The following is a 14,024-nucleotide window of genomic DNA, read 5'->3' as shown; positions in this document are numbered from 1 at the left end:
TTTGACCTAATGTACAGAGTACATGAATAACATATTCGTAGGGTAAGAAAAAAATTCTGGTTTACAGGGTGTGTAAGAGTTCATATTTCTTTTTCAATTCTTCCAAAAGATTTAAAATACTCAGCTGCTCTATTAAATTTTTAATTCCTCAGGCTCAAATGCAAATCATGCATTAGATGCCACTATTCAATTCAATTTAAGAACAGACTCTTGCCCCAGGAATTTATTAAAATAGTTTAGAATCTTGAAGATAAATAGTATCAGTTTTGTTTCATTTAAGTTTGTAGTGCCCTCATTCTTCAAAACAGCTTTTTCGTTTTATACACTGTTGAGTAATGGTTTCCCTGGATACAGACATTTGAAGTCTACAAAATATATAGGAGTTTTTATTTGCTGAGATTAGTGGAAAGTTGGCATTTTCTTTTTCTTTTTTTTTTTTTATCACATTGAACATCATTTAAATAGTATACTTACTGTATTTCTGTTATTTTTGGCACAATATTTTACTTGGTGGGTTTCCTTTTATTCATTTAGTAATAATGGGGTCAGCTTGGCAGGCCTTTTATTTTTAATTAACCAACACATGATTGTGTTATGTGTTAAGATATGTTCATTAATGTTAGGAAAAACACAGATGAAAATGTTTACAGTGGTTCACTCTGGGTGGTGGGATTATAGTTGAATTTCATTTTCTGATTTCTAATTTTTTGTGTCTTTTGAATGTTCTACAAAGGCCACATGATTTTTTTGAATTAGAAAAGACCACAAGTATAAAATTAATAAAAGCTTAGAATTTCTGGCTTTATTTCTCTCTAGAGAAATGGAACTTTTCATGTATCTATTTAATATATATGATGCACTTACTATACATCATGCACTTTGCTGGGTCTGGGGAGGAATAGGGGAGGTGAGAGACAGCTGTTTCCCTTAAGCTCAGTTCTAGATCTTTATCTGACCAAGGTATGGTGGGTGGCGAGCAATAAATGATATCCCCCAATGAATTATTACCATCGTAAAGTGGTAATCATTTTCTACTTCTCGCCTGGAATTTAAAGAGAATGAATTGAGATTCTATATGTAAGGCACTTGGTCTAATACTTGGTACATAGGAAAGTAGTCATGACTACCGTGCTTTGCACATTCATGGTGTTGAACTCATTACCTCTAGAGTTAGGCCGGTCTGTTTAGATAGCCTGGGGAAAAGGTAAGACCAGATACCCAGGTGACATTCATCTCTGAGATACCTCCCCCATTTCTGCAGTTATTCTTTCATGTGGCATCCTTTTAAATACCAACCACTAAAAGTTTGGTCTATTAACTTAATTCCTTCCAAGCCAAGTTTCTGTTGGGACCTTTCTCTGAGAATACAATTCTAGTTTTATCATGAAGGATAGTGAGAAACTAGGATTTATTATGTAGTTATGCAACTATAAATATTTATTTCATCGATATGTGAGGGCCACCTGGGGTTTTTGCTTTTAATTAATTAAATTAATTTTATATTAATAGAAAATAAGCATTTGAGAAGGCAAAGATATACCTAGACAAAAAAAAAAAAGTCCTGAATCACTGAAAGCAGTTTAGACAGAGACATTGAGTCCAGAAACTTCAACTTAATTCTCCCCAAAGTGTCTTTTCTGTGACCCCACAACAAAGCACACATAAAATCTCATTGGCTTCGTATCACAGAAATGCTTCCCTGTCCCAGCAGATGATTCTAATAAGTTTATTTTATTGATCTGGTTGCAAGGGGTGCTGTCCAACAAATAATCCTATACAATAAAAAGCCTTCTCGAGTGACTGTTGAATAGTCAGGGTGGTGTTGGTGTCTGTGTGATGATGAGGGTGATGGGTGAGCAAAGTTCAGCTAATCACAGGGTTATTGTTCTATGGTGAGGCAGCCACAGCGTCACTCTTGAGCTTTCTGCATGCCTGCCTCCCATACCAAACATTACAGCCTTCCCCTAAAACTTCCAGACCACCCACTGGAACAATATAGTATATAAAAAGATCCAGATGCTTGGAAAGAGAAAGGGTGAAGTGCAGAGCATGCGTGATACCTTCTCGTTGGCCCTTCTAGATTTTGAGCACTGTTTTTACATAGCTGGCTCACTAAAGAGATCAAACTTCATCTCCAAGTCTCGTTTTCAGAGCATTTTTTGAAATATATCAAGATTAAAATGTATCACAAAAAAATCTGCATTTTTAAGATTTTTCTGGATTCAGGGGTGTCTGTGCCTCTACGGCTCAGCACCTTTCTTCAGTATTCTCCAGAAAACAGGGGGAAACAAATCATTGTAGGATGTGCACACACGTGGAGTTCTAAAGCTAGACAGGATGTGGGGAATAGAAGAGAGAGTAGAGAGTGTCAAATAACAGAGTGATACCCACGAGAAAAGAGTACCAAATACATGGGGAGCGCCCGTTTGCAGAATGGCACAGGAGAGTTGGCTAAATACACATAACTTACACTTGAAGGCTTAATTGCTTGGAAATTTTCAAAATATTTTATTTTATACATGTATATATTTGGAACTTAGGCTACTTGGTAGCTTTGCAGTGGTTCACCTCGTGAAATATGGCTTCTCAATCTGTTTGTTCAAAACAGATTTAGTAGATAGGGTTTTTTTTCCCTCCTTCCTGCCTGCTCCCTGCTGATTTACAAGAGGCAGTCTTCTTCATATGATACTCATTAATTAATTTGTTTACCTAACCCCTTCATTTTCTCTCACCTTCCTCTCCAGTGTTGCTTCCTTAGTTTCTCTTTATCACATTACCATTAAAAAATATTTACCTAAAACTCTCTTTCTCTCTCTCAAGTTAGCTTCAGAAAAGGAGAGCTGGCCGCCTGTTTTCTCCCATATCTTCAGTGCCTAGAATGGTGTCTGGCAGACAGTAGGTACTCAGTGAATATTGATGGTAAAACTTAGTTCATGAAGAAGTTCTAGACAGGAATATGAGGAAACATCCTGATTCATTTGATTGTTCATCTGTTCATTCATTCATTGTCTCTCATGTATTTATTAAAGACATAGTCTGTGCTAAGGACTGTAGTGCTGGGTACTGGCATATAATCCTCCTCTAAAGGACTTTACAAATAGATAAAAACATCTTCTTTTGGTACAATCTCTTCATTTAAATAAAAGACTAATGAAAATTAGATTTAAAATGTTTCATTACAAATTTTAGAGTCCTCCAAACTATTGATTAAAACAATACATAAATGTTTCCCTTCCAGTTTAAATTAAATCAGAAAGCTTGTGTGGGCTGTTCTCCTTGCCTGGTTTAGACTGGAAGACCTCAGCTGCAGGGAAGATGCTTTCCTCATACCATGGGCAGGTAGAGCTTTCCTGCCAGTGAGCAAGTTGGCATGCCAGTGTTTGAGTGGCAATCCATTAGTTGGAATCACCACCTAGTGCGATCTCTAAAAATAGCAATCTTTATCCTTGAAAATGAAAATACTTTGGTTTTAAAAATATGTTTCTGTTTTTAATGAATCCAAGACTTGGGTTAATTTAAAGGCACTCACATTTCCCTTTGCTGATGGCGACACCCAAAACGTTCATGCCCATGCACAAAGGGCTATTCCATTTGGAGTTCTCTTACATTGACTCAGTTCCCCATTTGTAATACACAACATGGCCACCACTGGGCAACAGAATAAATTTATTAAAGCAAAGAAAAACTGGGGGTTACTGTGTTACATGCTCTTTCAGATTTGTAAAGTTTCCCTGAAGTAGATATATCACAGTAATCCATGGCCTCTTTGTGGGCTATGGTCTGCCAAAATTACTGAAGATGTCCCAGCATCACAGCATGGACCTATGGAGAGGAACTTTATGGCATTCTGGCCCAATCTCTGCTTTTTGTAGAGGGTTCTGTGGAGTTTCGGTGAACTGAGCTTACTAACCAGGGGTCACAGAGCTAATTGATGGGAGTCCAGGCTTGACTCCATTCTTCTAACATCCAGTCCAATGTTGCCCAAAATGTGATCTACTGACAACTTGCATCATGATTGCCAGGGTTACTCAACAAAAATGATTCCTGGTCCCCAGCAGAATCAAAATTATTGAGGGTTCAGTCCAGGGATTTGCATTTCAATAAGTTCCTCAGTGGTTCTTATGGACACTAAAATTTGGGCTTTTACCAATAAGCCTTAAGACCCCATTTCCAGGGAAAGCTATGTGCTAAATAGTTCTTCCGGAATGCTTGCCCAACAGAATGACTTGCCTTCATATTTGCTCTGCTGTGTATATTGACAGTATAAACCATCTCAAGATGAGCTTTAAGGATGAGTAAAAACATACGCTAAATTAGGAGCTGAAATCTTTAATTTAGAGATACTTTTTCCATAGTCTGAGAGTAGGAAAATTTTCATTTGAAGGTTGTTGATTCAGTGGATCAATCAAAAATTGTTGGTAAAGTGTAAAAAAGGTAAATATGATTCTTTAAAATTTTGAATTGGGTGTAATGGAGCTCAAGTTGATATTTAATATGTTCAATTTACTTGTGTTTTCATAAAAACCTTGCTGGATGAATATTCAGGGTACTAATAAAGTTGTTACCTGTTTGGCCGTAGGAACTGGGCAGAGGGAAGTTATGGGAAGACTTTTCAGTGAATATTTTCTATGCTTCTTGATTTTTGAACCCTTTGAATATATTGCCTATTCACAAATTTTTAAATAATATAAATGTTTAAAGCATTAACATTCATTGTAGGGCCTTAGTAGGTGATTTCTCTGACTCTGCCCAGGCTGCAAAAACACATACTCTAGAATCTAGGTGTCCCTGTAGCAGAAGGTAATGAACATTTCCAAAGGGCAGAGCCAGGAAGGGAAAGACTGCACATTCAGCTAGTTTTAAGGAAATCACTAATTGGCTTGAAAAGATAAGTCATTTTGTTTTAGCACTTACACTCATTATTTTAAAGCCCCTCCCTGATAGACCACTCATCACTGGGGTTTTGGGTGACCTTGGGCAAATCACTCAACCCTCTTGAGACTTTGTTTTCTAGTCTGTAATAATACTGATGAAAACTCCCTGTATTTCAATTGGATGACAATTTCTGAATACATTATTTAGTTTTCACAACAACTCAGGGGGTTGGGTAGTATGGCATGATCCCTATTGTTCAGATGAGGAAATTATGACCCAGAGAGATTATATGGTTTAGAGAGGGTCACACAGGGGTGGGACATCTAACTTCCAGTACTGAGCTCTTTCCACTGTGGCATGCAGGGGACGTGGATTAGGCAATTTCCAGGGCCTCTTCTGGCATCCAAGTCCTTGAGTATATGAGCTATTTGGGGCTCCGTCAACTTTTGTTGAAGTCTTTTGGAAAAATCCAAAGGAAATTGAAGCCATGGGTTTGCAGTTTTAGAAGCTTGCATTGTAATTAGAGTATCAAAATGTGCTCATATGAAGACAACTGAGGAATACTTACAAAGCCAACACATACCAAGTTATGCAAATTACAAATATACCAGATCTCATATCACATAGCACAAACTCTGCACCTAACTACCGAGGGGATGGGGAATCCCAAACCTCAGAGAATAACATTTGACTCTCTCATCCTCTCCTAAATGATACCAGCAACTGCTCTTTGAGCACCCAGTAAGGCAAGCATTTGTTATGTATTATCACATTTAATCCTTACCACATCCTCTGAGGCAGGTATTATTATCCCAATTTTATAGGATAAGGAAACAAGACTTAGAGATTGAGTGATTTGAATAAGGCTTGTAGGTGGTAAAGCCTGTCACCAACCAGGGTCCTTATTTTTATTGTTATTTTTATTGCTGTCTCCTACAGGAAAGTTAGGATCCTTTATTGATTTAAGGTGTGTGCGCTTTGTCTCATGCCTGGCTCGTCTGCATGTGTAAGAGTACATGTAGCATGGTTTCAGATAAGGGTATGTTGAAGAGAAAACTTAACGTACCTCTGCCAATACCCAGGGCGAGCCTGATTTCATGCAGTAGCAATTTGAGTCGCCGTTAGTGGGCCCATGAGTAAAGGAGGCCCATGAATTCTGCCTTCTTGCCTCAAAACTCTTTATTATGTGAGCCTGGCTTCTCCTGTGTAGCATCTGTTACTTCGTTTTGCCTTCCACATGTACTAAGTAGAAATAGACAAACTTAACTCTTGCAGATAATAGATGACTGAAAACAGATGATGGGAACACAAAACAGGCTTTGTCTCCATAGGATTTTGTTGGTAAAATACTTCGTCTTTCACTTCAGTATATTTTGTTCATTGTTTTGCTGCTGCTTAGATATGAAAACTTTCCTCTATTGTCCTAATCTTCTGATATGCCATCGTCTCTTTCAACCTCTTTTCCGATGCCAGAGTGAATCCAGTCTGCCCTTGAATACTGTAGAAACCTCCTGGCAGTTGTTAACAAGCCTTAGCATTTACTCAGTTGTTCTGGGAAGAGAAGGGAATTTACACTGTTTCCTTAGTTCACATAGACACAGGCGAGGTAAGTAGCCTGGCTGGGTTGGCAGAGGTTCTTGAGGATTGTAAAAACTGTGCTTTGCTCTGGACCCTGGCTCCTCACAGAGGTCTGCCTGCTTGTCCTTGGTCTGTGTCCTCGGCAGGCCTTTTACTTGAGTCAGACTCCTCTAATGAGAGAGTTCTTGGGTTTCAGTCTGGGGGAATCCAGCCTCCACCCGCCAGACTTCCTGGAGAGCTCTCTGCTGATGCTGAAAGTGCCTGGAGCCTTGAGGATTGGATCAAGCTTCCTTTCGAAGGGGTCTCAAAATTCTTTAGACATAATATATTTGTGGCTACAATTTGTTAAGAAAGGAAACAGGCTGTACTAGCCAATAAATTGTCAAAGGAGCACATACCTAAGATAGAGAAAATGGTTTGCAGCACACAACGCTCTCACTCCCTTTTCTAGTGCTCTGCATTCAGTATTTACACTAACTTTTAGTAGCAGCTGATTTCTAAGAAGACTTCTGGCTTCTGCTCTTTGCATTGACCAAAACTCTTGGGGCATGTGTTGAGTGAGGGAATGCCTTTTTATTCACCTGCTTCCTAGTCTGAACTTTCAGATAATCAGCACTTCTTGTTCCCAGTGTGAATCCAAAGAGCTGAAACAGCTTTCTTTGTGGGAAATCAGGTAAGTGGGATTTCTCTGCAAGGATGCAGATGCAGATCTGAGTGCATGTACAGTGCTCCATAGCTCACTGACTAAGCTTTAACCAGCAAGTCAGAGCTATACAGCACCTATAGGTACTCCCACGATACTTCAAAAATTTTCATGGAATTGTAAGCATTGATTGTCAGAAAAACAGACCTAGTTATCTCATTCTGCAGGCTTTGCATCTTTCAACACATTTGATATCCATTCCTACTAAATTTTCTCTCTGAATCTGATCCGTCTGCTATTCATATATTTCTGTTGTTTTATTAGTATGTGCTGTAGCCAGATATTTTGCTAATTTGTGTGCTTTTTCTTTGCTTTTTCATAATTCTACCCAACTTCTTAGGTATAGAATTTCCAAAGCTAGTTGTCAATGTGCCAAAACAGCCAAAACAGCTTTAACAAAAAAAACTGTGCTTTGCTTGACTGGGCTGTAAGATGACTTAGATAATTTATGCTTCCCTTCACCATACTTGGGGGAGTACCTGTTTAGAAAGGGTTTTATATCCTGGCTTGGAATAGGTCTAATAATTTAAACCCTCTCTCCTGGAATTACCAAGGTCTAAAACTAAACCTCATGCTAATAATGCTGAAGTTGAAATGGTTTTCAAAATGATACCCAAGTGTTTATAATTTTTTATATGCTGAACTATCTTGTTTAGATAAACTGGAAGAAGATATTCTGGGATAGGAAATGGCTGAAGGAAACAAAGGTGTGTGCAGAGAAATACATGAAATGTGTTGTAGGATCAAAGATTTAACAGTTTATATGGAACAAGGAGAACTCAAATAGGGAGGTGGGAAATGGAGTTGGATGGTAGCTTGGCCTGGCTGAGAGGACTTGGAGTGCTATTTATTATTTATGCCCAGCTTGTTTAAGAGTTTTTAAAAAATAGGAAACCACATTTGAATGGGAGTGGGGAAACCACTCTAACTTTTAGCCACATAGGAGAAGCCTAGTTATTCAGACCTCAAGCCTTAGTCCTGGCAAATTCATCTCCTGGTGATGGCTTAATTATATTTCAGGCATAGTATTTAAGGTGAGTGTTAAGTTTTTATTTTTAAGTGAGAATCTTGCAAATGCAAGCATATCAACTGATAGCCAGTGTCTTAGGGCCCCTGCACAAACAGCTAAGTATGCTCAGAGCGCCCTACTGTGGAAAAGATGCCATAGAGGAACACCCTGTCATCCTTTCCTTTAACCTTCATCTCATCATTTTCTCTTCCCTTCCCCAACCTGGACCTATCTTGCCCAGCCTTCTCAATGAATACTTGGCATGAACTTCATTCACTCAACTTTGTCGCTGACACGCCCGTTGTACTGACGGAATCCTGGCTTGAATGGCGCTTGCTCAGCTGTGCTTTAGACAAACCCTTCTGGCTGACCTGGTTTAAACCTGGCTTTCTTGACGCCATCCTCGGCGTGTTCCAAGGTGAAAAGGGACTCTGCTGCCCCTTCTGTTGCTCCTCTGCAGGGGAAACCAGTTGCCACTTGGCACCAGGATGTATCAGGCCTGCATCCAGAGTAGTAACATGATTTAGTGAAAATAGTACTAGACCAGGAGGAAACTTGAGTCCTAGTGCTGGTCTGCTTTTCAGTGGCTGTGTGACCTTGGGCAAATCATTGCGCCACCTCAATCTCAGTTTTTTTCATCTATAAAGTGATGAGCTGTTCTCTAAAAACCTTTTTGATCCTCAAAGTCAGGGATTCACATAGGTTACCAAATTGTTGAATGAATAGAGATTTGGGTTCTAAGTGCATTTCTTTTCATCTACTGCACTGCCTTTTTCCACAAAACAGGGGCCATCTCTATATTGTTTTGTAGTGTGCACTCAACTCCCCTCTCAATCTTGGGTTCAGGTACCAAAAAGACTTTCCTTCACCTGCACAGTTCACTACAAAGAAGGGCATTCTAAAAGGCTGTAAGTGGGCCAGGTGATTCAGGATGTTTTACATTACTTTAAGAAGCTTTTTCTTGAATTAAATCACTCTGTTTTTAGCAACTCTCTGGGTGATGCTTTTAAAAATATCACTGATAAAAAATATGTGCTTGAGACAATTACAGGTATTTCACATATAATATTTCACCCAAATCTTAACAACCTTAAATTATCTCCACTTGACACGTGAGGAGATTGAGGCTTACTGAGATTAAACAATGACACAGGGCTAAGAATGGGCAGGGTTGGAATTTAGGTCAGAACTTTCTGTGTCGACAGCCTGAATTCAACTCTGGCACTATGTTCGCTATGAGGAGTAGCTGCCATTGCTGTAAGAATACCTGGCGTTTTGTGCAGGAGGTCTCAGGGAACCCTTTTTGTTAGGTTTCAAAGAAAATGATTTCTAACTGCATTTCAGATGCCTGGAATTTATGCTGTGCCAAGCACTTTTCCACTTAATTCTAAATCCGTGGGTATTTCAAGGGGAATTTAACCCATATGGTTCTGATTCACTTGTACTTAACTCATCAAAAAGGATTGTTTTGTAAACCTTAGCCTCTTCTTATGAATGCTTTCGAGCTCATATTTGGCTGGCATTGGCTGGATTTTGAATCTGCCATGGTTGAAGCTTGGTTTTAAATCCTTCTTTCCAACAACTATTTTGTGGTGGTTTCATCCTAGGAGTGGATGGAAATTGAAGGTGAGTCATGAAGGCTCTTCCAAAACTTTACCAGGATTCCAGTGATATAGAGAGTCATTAACCTTTGAGGTTCGTGATGTTTGTTGCACTCACCTACAGCCTTACCCCATTAAGTAGTTGAATTGTGCATGGATGTGATCTATGAGGGTAAAAAATTAAAATCATAGCTGTTGCATATTCCCCTGGGATGGTATAGAGAAAAATTGTCTTTGAGATAAAAGGTATTTGTGGAGGTTAGGTATATTACTACTTTGGAAAAGCCTTTTAGCATAGAGTCTTCTATTTGGGAGACATTAGAGTTATAGAGCTAGTGGAAAGTTTCTTTCAGAAACCCCCATTAGAAATGTAGAAGGCAAAAGCCTGTTTATTATCTTTGCATTTAGATGAGTTGGGTACATTCAGTTCTGATAACCTGCTGAGTTGGAGAATTAATTAACTTGTCTAATTAACTTCACATGAGCTCATCTAAGGAATGTGTGTAGTTGTGTGGCCCAGAGGAAGCAAGAACAATTTTTATACCTAGTTAACAGTTTGATTTAAGAAAGATATATTGAGTGTCTTCTATTCCAGGAAGTTGGGGTTAGAAGATAAGAGTTCAGAGATAAACAAGACTCTCCTCCTAAGGAACCTACCATTTGGTAGATTATAACCTATATGCTTCTCTTTGGACCATGGCCAAATGGTATGACTGGCAAATAGTCAATGTACAGCAATACATCATGGGAGCTCAGAAGATGAAGATGTTCATTTTGATATATGAAGCTGGACAGGCTTTTCCCAAAATGCAGTGTTTAAGTTTGGTCTTGAAGGATAAGAAGGCTTTTGAAGGCAGGGTCAGGGGTGAGACAACCAGACATGTTCTTGGGTAATACAGACAATGCCAAATAGTCTCCACAGATTTCTGCTCTGTTTATAGACGTGGAGTGGGGTGAGTCTGCGGAGGTGAATCAGAGCGTTAGAAGCTCATGCTGGGCAAAAGGGGGTTGTGCACAGTCCTCGATAATGAGCAGCTAGGATTAACATGACAGTTTTTAACTGAGCACAGATTTTCAGGGCTGGGACAGTTTAGCCTTGGATCAAGAAGGAAACACAGGAAAGGGACAAGGAGGGGAACAAGATGTGAAGGAACAGTATGTGAGATTTACACATCATCACTGCATGCCATGTTTAAATAGAACATACTGCATAACATCTTAACATGCCCTTATATTTCTGTAGTGCACAAATAATGGCTTATTCTGTCTCACGTTGAAGAAACCAATTAAATGATGCGTGTTGGGTATAAAGGTTTTTTCTGTTGAAAGTATCATTGTCATAGAATAGAAAGAGGTACAATCAGACAGAAAATTAAATATCTTAAATATTTCTCATGTATAATGTTTACAAACACCCTATTATCATCCCTATTTATAATTAAGAAAACTGTGGATCAGAAAGTAAATAATTTGCCCATGGTCACATAGATATATAAGACACTTCCGTTTCAGTTTGCAGATATAATATGTATGTGTGTATGTGGCTTACCTTTTCTATTTGTCATACTTTTTCAATTCACTATATGACGCATTTACAGAGTATATGTCATGTATGTGTTAGTTACAAACCTAATTTAAAAATGAATACTGCCCAACCTAAGCACTAAAATATGACTGATACCCATTTAGGATTCCCCGTACCATCTCCTTCCTGCTTCTCCACAGGGAGGTAACCTCTATCATAGATTTTATTACATATATTTTTTTAGCTGACATCAACATTGCTTCTGTGTTATCATGGTTTACAGTGAATATATTTACAAAAACAAAATTGGGATAATTTTCATTTCTTGCAAACAACACTCCAACACTGCACTGAGGGTTTTGTTAGCTCAAGATTTAGGAGTATGAGAACAAGGTCCTGAAACTGATTTGAATGTTGCTTCAATCTCAACAGCTGTGATTTAATCCTGGGGAGCAAGAGGGCAAAAAATGAGGCCGAAGGGGAGGCATGAAGTAACCAACAGGGCCTGATCTGGGATTTGAAAGATGTAGATTGTCGTTCCATCTGCCGCTAATTTGTTCTGTGACATTGAGAAAATAACTTCGCCGCTCTGTGTTTTGATTTACCCTTGTGTACGTTGTACCGTCATTTTGAGGAAGGCAAATTAGTGGGGAAAGCACAGCTTTTAGAATGAGAAACACCAAAAGCTGAATTCTCATTCTGCCACTTACTGTTTGTATAACCTCGGGCAAATTTCTTTACTTTGAGCCTCAGTTTCCTTCTTTATAAAATGAAGCAAAAGTCTTCCTCAGAGAATTGTGAGAATTAAGGGAGACAGCATGTCTCCCTTGTAGCCAGCACCATGCTCCATAAATGCTCATTTTCTTTTTCTTCTTCTATAAATTTCCTTCCAATTCTAAAATAAGAGATTCCAGTGCTCATCTTATACATAAACGACTGAAGCACAACCAGCTCATAATTATGGAATTTCCTGTATTAAAGGGCTCAACATTTCTCTCAAATCAGACTTGTCATTAGAAGACTTTCCAAGGTCTGGATGAACCTTTTGAAATTAACAATAACATCTGGAAAAAAAAATGGCTCCTCTCACACTCACAGAGTAGAGAGAAAGGAGTGAGAAGTATTAAATAAGTTCATTTACTACCCTTGTTTCTCCCGTTCCCTGAGCAAAAACAATAGACTATAAAGCTGCGACTTCATTTTTATTGTTTCATAAGCCATCTGCGTTTGCATAAAGTGTCAGTACCGTTACCCTATTTAAAGGTTGAATAATGTCACTGTGAGTGCAATACTTACCTTTCACTGTCTCCCGGGAACCTACCTAGGCATTTACATAGTTCTTTGCTTTCTTTTCAATCCATTCTTATTGACGTATTGTTTGAAATTGGCCACTGTTTGGGAATAGCTCCAAAATTCCATTATTTCCATGTGTCCACTCTGTTTATATTTTTATGATTGTTATGGTAACCAATCAAATATGTAACATTTGGGAACTGAGGGGAGGGGATGGTGGTCTTTACTTTCAATTGAGGGTAGTATATAGGGCATATCACATTCAAAATATCTCAATTATTTAAAAAATAGAATAGAGAAAGAGGGTCATCTAACAGAGATATTAGTGAGCTTATTTACAAAATAGAACGTATCTTACAAATGAGAACTGGCAGTAACTCTTATGATGGTAATGATGCATATGACCATTTATTTGATTTAATTGGAAAAATACGTGTACATCAGAGAACAGTGGATTAACGGAGATGATCAGAGTTGAGTCATGTCCCAGCATTAGATATCTTACTAGGTTTCGAGGAAGAAAAATTAAGTTGATTTGGGGAATATGAGCTTAGGAAGGAATATCTGGAATTCTCATTTGCATTTGGGTAAAATTTGTTTATGCACTTGACCTACTTTGCTCAATCTTTTTGCTCTTAATTTTTAAAATACAAGCTACATAAAAATTCCAGAAATGTAGTATCTTATGCTTGGATTATTCACTCATATATATGTCAAATGACAACACAATTTGTGGACTTGGTGTCTCAGTTAGAAATGAGTTTGGATGCAAATTATGCAAAACCTAACCACAGTGACTTAAACAAATAGGGCTTAATTTTTCTTATGTCAGGAATGAATTTGGAGGTATATGGTAGCTGATGGTGATTCCACTGCTCAAAAATGTCATCAGGCCAGTCCAGTGGCTCACGCCTGTAATCCCTGCACTTTGGGAGGCTGAGGTGGGAGATCGCTTGAGCCCAGGACTTCAAGACCAGCCTGGGCAACATAGGGAGACCCCATCTCTACAAAAAATAAAAAAATAGCCAGACATGGTGACATGTGCCTGTAGTCTCAGCTATTTGGGAGGCTGAGGTGGGAGGATCGCTTGAGCCCAGGAGGTTGAGGATATAGTGAGCTGTGATCCCACCACTGCACTCTAGCTTGGCCGACAGAATGAGATTCTGTCTCAAAAAAAAAAAAAAAAAAAAAAAAAGTCATTGAGAACTGAGGCTCTTCTTTCTTTGTGCTTTACAAAACCACAATGAGATACCATCTAACACCTATTAAAGCTACTATTAAAAAGTCAAAAAATAACAGATGCTGCTGAGGTTGTGGAGAAAAAGGAACACTCACACACTATTGTTGGAAGTGTAATTAGTTCAACCATTGTGGAAGACAGTGTGGTGATTCCTCAAAGACCTAATTACAGAAATACCATTTGACCCAGCAATACCACTA

At 38.6% G+C, this 14,024-nt stretch overlaps 1 protein-coding gene across 2 annotated transcripts in view; it reads left to right on the top strand.

Annotated features, from left to right (window-relative positions):
* Positions 1 to 14,024, top strand: part of FBN1 (fibrillin 1) — a 235,403-nt gene that overhangs the window by 79,403 nt on the left and 141,976 nt on the right. The window contains exon 1 of one of the 2 annotated variants that reach the window (XM_063652619.1): positions 7,104 to 7,126. The exons of the other annotated variant lie outside the window; for it this stretch is intronic. The gene's annotated coding sequence lies outside the window, so the exon portion shown is untranslated. Of the gene's footprint in view, positions 1 to 7,103; positions 7,127 to 14,024 lie in introns of those variants that run through there. 2 annotated transcript variants of the gene reach the window in all.

Source organism: Pongo pygmaeus, chromosome 16 (assembly GCF_028885625.2).
Source record: "Pongo pygmaeus isolate AG05252 chromosome 16, NHGRI_mPonPyg2-v2.0_pri, whole genome shotgun sequence".
NCBI lineage: Eukaryota > Metazoa > Chordata > Mammalia > Primates > Hominidae > Pongo > Pongo pygmaeus.
Note: the sequence above shows the minus strand (reverse complement) of the source record. Positions and strands in the feature narration are given on the sequence as shown.